The following is a 6,066-nucleotide window of genomic DNA, read 5'->3' on the forward strand; positions in this document are numbered from 1 at the left end:
AAAATAATTGCTCGTCATAAAATTTGGTTTTCCTAGCTTTAAAATTGGCCGCTCTACAGCTTTTTTAATATTTAGCGGCTGGCTGCTAAAAAGCGGATAAAGAGCAGTCTGACCGCTCTGACTAGAAAAAGTAATTTTCTCTAAAAATACACATGAACCAACAGAAAAAAGTTTTACGTCTCTATCTGTATAGCTTTTTTAATATTTAGCGGCTGGCTGCTATAAAAAATAATAGTTTGTCATAAAATTTAGGTTTCTTAGCTTTAAAATTGGCCGTTTAAAAATAATAGTTTGTCATAAAATTTGGTTTTCTTAGCTTTAAAATTGGCCATTTTACCGCCAAAATTGGCGGTTTCCATTATTCGTCGTTTTTTGGCGATGGTCAAAAAAGGTATTTTTTTATTATAAAAAATAATAGTTTGTCATAAAATTTGGTTTTCTTAGCTTTAAGATTGGCCGCTCTACAGCTGTTTTAATATTTAGCGGCTGGACGCTAAAAAGCGGATAAGGAGCGGTCTGACCACTATGACTAGCAAAAGTAATTCTCCAAAAATGCACATGAACAACCAGAAAAAAGTTTTATGTCTCTATCTGTAACAGGAGCCGAGATAGATGGGGGGTCTGTCAGGGGGTTAAGTAGGGGTTCAGAAGTTTAACTGCCTGTTTTTGCCGGTTTTGGTGCTGGAAGCGCCAATTTTTTTTTAACTGAGAATAATATCTTAATAAGTTGTAACTATATACAGTGAAAAAAGGGACAAAAAAAGATATTTTTTAGGCCTTTTCAAAAGGCAGTTTTGAAATCCCGTTATTTCAAAAAAAAATTAAAATGCTTAGAGAATGGCTTGGAAGGTGAATTTAGGTGTTCTGCATATTTCAACTTAAACACATAAGGCCTAAGATATGATATCCCAAAAATCTTTTGTCAAAGTCTACTCTACACCTAGCGCTGGCGATTTCATTTTTCACAGGTATAAAATGCATGATTTTAGAAAACTGACTGGCGCTAGGTCTAGAGTAGACTTTGACAAAATATTTTTTGGATAAAATATCTTTGGCTTTATGTGTTTAAATTGAAATATGCAGAAGAGCTGAAAACCTGCACATTACTGAGATATTGTTAAAACCGCCGTGCTACCGTTATCTGTTGATATTTTACATGCCTGGCGCTAGGTCGCCAGTAGAGATAGAGAGCTGAAATTTTGTACATATATTTCTAGGCCCCTAAAGTAACTTTTTAGGTTAGCAGACGATTGAAATTCGAAAAAGGGTATTTTCATGAAAAGATCTAATATATACATAGGGCACCTCAGAAATATTATAGTTAGTACATTGTTTATACAAAATAGCAAAATCCATACATTACACAACATTCTTTTTTTGTCCGATCAAAATCAAATTTGCTGTAAAGACCAGGAAAAACCAGGAATCAAAAGTGATAAGACAATGACCGTTCAATTGATGTACATCCCCGATGATGATAAACAAAATTACCCCTTCTAGAGATTACAATTAGTTATTAAAACGTTTGGACACTTAATGAATCAACCAATCAAAATTCAATTATATTCACCAAAGTTGTCAAGCCAAGGAATCAGAAATCGTTAATATACACCTTTGGGGACTAGTGTAATAAACATTAAACAGCCCAATCAATGTTCCCTCCCTTCCTAACTTATATACTTACGGTAGCTTGTCATTTGTCATTAAATAACTGAAAATAATATTTCTATATAAGTCATTTATTTAGAAAATGTAATACTCTACTTTATATGAACTATATTATAGAAAAATGTTTTTTTTTTCTTTTAAATTTTGCCACCCTTGTTATATCGACTACTTAGAATTTATATTAGCTAGTTGGTCAGAACTGAACGTCATTTCGTTAGAAAACATATTATGAAATAGAATTTTGATTTGTAGCTTCCCCTCTAGCCTTGGATGAGTTACTGGTCCTTCATTTTCTTTATAATATGCTTAAGCGTCTGACATAACAACCATAGGTATTTTTCATATCAAAACATATACCTATACATACCTTCTTACAGCTTTCCTTTCACCCATTCAGTTAAGGGAAGCTTCCCAGAGATTTTAGGGTGGTTTTAGGCTATACCACAAAGAATAAAAATATTGTAAAACAATATAACATTTTATTACATTAAGGTGTTTATTAAAGATAATTAACTCGTAATTCAATACCAATCAATGTCTTTTCTACCGACACTTAACAGATAAATTAATACACGGAGAAAACAGATAAAGATATCAAATTTCTACCTTTTTTACTAATAATTAGGTAATAGATATCCAATTGGTTTTCAAATAAATAATTGAGCTTTGTAAAGAAATATTTGTATAGAGTTGGAGTGTTTATTAATTAATTTAAACGCAGATGGCTTTTTAGTTTGAAATCCCCAATCCAAGGGTTTTATGACTTCTTAAAGTTTATAGGCAATGATCCAAATCTTTAAATTCAAATGAATATTTTTATGCATAAACAGACATCTAATTACTTTCATAGGGGTAGGGACAATTTACTTGAAATTATACTATATGTCTCTTAACTGTTTACTCTTTGATTTATAAAGGCACCATAAATATTTGCTCTTAGACTCTTAAATACTTCATCATGGCCCATAAAGATTAAAAATAAAGTCGTTTAATTTTAATCATAAAATTACACCTCTTGTATACTTACTCTTTTACGTCTTATCACAAATGGGATTTATAAAGTGGTTTAATTCTTGATCTAATATACTCTTAAATGTTTATTCTTTGACGTCTTAGTACAATTGTGAGATATTAAGTGGTTTAATTCTCCATCCAATTGTTGTCAATTAGAGAAATATATTCAGTGGGGCATTTCAGTTGGACTATCTATAATACAAAGTAGAATGATGTCTTTCCGTCCGTCTATTTGTCTGTTGTCCGTCTGTCTGTCCGTTTGTCTGTCCGTCTGTCTGTCCGTCTGTCTGTCCGTCTGTCCGTCCCTTAAGATCTCGGTAACCACTGAACCGATTGGATTCTACTCTTCAGGGAATATAACTACTGGTCCTGTGGTAGTTTTAGGCTTTTAGGCTATTTTCTTGGGGGGTGGGACACCCCAAACCCCCCCAAAAAACAAAGCCCCTAGAGACTAGGGGCGAAGCCGCTAGTGAATAATAAAGCGACCAATCTGCTTTTGTTATGGATCTTGATGATGCTAAGAACTTCTTCCCTACTCGTTATTTTTAATGCCTTTTTGATATAATACAGTATGGACCTATATTAATATCAAACTTGTTGCGCTAGTAAATAACACTCAGAAAAAAATCTAGATGTTTAAAGTATGTCATTTTAAAAAGGCATTAGTTTTCATGAAAAATAATCTTGTTAAATCAATCATTTAATTCAACATAAAAAGCTAGAGACATATTCAACAAGACACTACATATTTTTTTCAGTATGGCCTCGAGCTGGTTTTGCTCCAGCGGAAATTTAGTTAATCATCCGCTTTAACAAACAGTAATCAACTAAGGTACCTCACTGAAATATATTGTTGGATAAATTAAACGGAATCAGGAGGTTAAATTGACACTTCTCTAGACACTTCTATTCAATTAGTTTTCAATTATTGGGAGGGAGATTAAATTGATATATAATAGGCATTTAATTAATTGCGAAAATATTAGATTCATTGTTTCTCAGTAGCACATTTAATAGGTAAGGAGGGGGGTTGGGAGTCGACTTTCCGCTTTTGAATCATGGCTTTGATTGCCTGTTTGCGGGCCAAAACATTACTCCTGCTTTTTTTTATTAAAATTGTTACAATAAGAAACAGATCTATAGTATAGATGTATATACAGACAACTACCTCCCTTAATTTTTCAAAGACCTCTTCCGTTTGCTTCTAAATAGTTTTCTGCTACTTTAATACAAGCGATACCATTGGTTGATTTTCAATGACCCAATAGGAAGGTTGGACAAAACGATTGCGATGGGGAGATACAGTTATTTAACCCTTTCTTTCTCTAGTGTTTTACTCTAATCAATAAGACACTCTCGATGTGGGTGGAAATTAGTTATGAATATGAAGGAGTAAAATAAAAAACAAATAAAAAAATCGTTTTACGGGGGTCAACACTACTCTACCTTCTCCCCCCCCCCCCTTCATTTGGGCGTCCATATTTTTGTTTATCTATCATCTTCAAAAACAATAACGACTGTTCACCGACAAACCCCTAAAGGAACATACCTCCTAAAGGGACAAAGGTCCTAAAGAAGGTCGAAATCTTGTTGTGATTTTAGAATCTAATTAAGACTAAAGGAATGTCCCAAAACTTTATTGATAATTCTAATCTTTACAACTATAGGGACTTATTCACAATGCAGGGTTAAAGTGATTGTTACATTGCTAGAGATTAGGAAAATTTATGACGTCGAAACCGGATAATATCTGCTGGATTAAAACCGGTTATCAGCAATGAAACATCATGTATAGTATCGTATTACAGACAATTTTCCACGTATAATAAAATATAAAATAATAAATTAAAACCATTTTTGTGATCCAAAACATATTTGGCCAATCGTGGCTGAAAAAAAAATGGATTAATTATAATATTTTTATTTTAATATCCGCGAAAAGCTCTATACAATACGATGCGTTAAATAACAATTATTTTTCAGAATATCGGCGTTTTCCATGCCTTGCTGAGCATAAAAACTCCACCCCTTTTTTTAAAAATAATTGAAGATAGAAGATGTATTTTCTTTTCTTTAGGTCAGGTTATTATTAGTTTATACTATTAGGTAAAATGAAATCAGCATAGTTGTACCACTGGATGTACTGCTAGACTAGCCAAAGAATTTTTATAGGATTTGGACAATATCATGCATCTCAAACCCTATTCTTAAGAATGCAATATAAGTTAATATAGGAGGTCATATTTTTCACGTAATTTCCGTAAAGTTAGGTGCAAGCTTCCATTCAAATGCGCTAATTAGGTCAAACTGTTTAATTATACTATGCGTTTGGTCAAAGTTGTGAACAGTTTGACCTAATAAGCGCATTTGATTGAAAGCTTGTGCAAAGCTTTATAGAAAATATGAGAAAAAATGTCTCCCTTATAGAAAAAAGTTCATGTTCGCCTATTACATAATTCCTGTATCCAAGACTTGTTATAAACTTTCTTCTAAAGTGTTCTTCACCATAGACAAAGCCTAACACTCAAAAATTAATCCTTTTGTAAATAAAAGGTAAGAAATGTAGAAAAATGAATAAAAGTTACACTTTATTGCATTATATAGATATATATTTATTTATTTATATTATTTATTATGTCTGATTCAGAGATCTTAAGGGATAAGAAAATGAATGATAAATATATGATACCCCTATTTATGATAAACAAAAACCCAAATATTAGTGGAATAGTTTTGATACTGCTTATTTGCAAAAACAATTTTTTAACTAACAAATAAGAGAAAGTGTTGATATAGAACTTAAAGTAGCTTATTTGTGTGGCTTGTTTCTCTTCCCCATACAATAGTGTTGATAATCTATGAATCAAATGGTAAAAATCATTGGAAAGATTTCAAAAATCTAAAATACCTTTTTTCTTTCGAAAGTTTTCATAAATCATCAATTTCCATAAAACTTTTCTTATTTAATAAAGTTAACAATTAACTAATATATATATATGAAAATACCAAAAAAAAAAATTTTATTTAAAATCAATTATACAACAATTTTAAAATTACAAAAATATAAATAGTTTTACAATTTGCAACGCTTCCTGATCTCGACCTAGGGAATACTTTGTAGTAGGTCCAAAAGCATATCATTCAAGCTATTCTAGACAGCCAACCCTTTTATTACACTCGTCTATTAAAATTATTGGTGGAAATATTTGTACAACCCATTCAAGATTTAATGAAATATAACAAACAATTTCAGGCAACGAATGAGAAAACGTGTTTATTGATTTTTGAGGATTTTTGAGGATCTCCCCAATCTCACTGTTGTTTTTACATAAAACATGGAAATTACAATACATACATATGGAATTTTAGACAGCTACACTAAAA

This window comes from Acartia tonsa, chromosome 8, assembly GCF_053477335.1.
Source record: "Acartia tonsa isolate MP-2025a chromosome 8, ASM5347733v1, whole genome shotgun sequence".
Lineage (NCBI taxonomy): Eukaryota > Metazoa > Arthropoda > Copepoda > Calanoida > Acartiidae > Acartia > Acartia tonsa.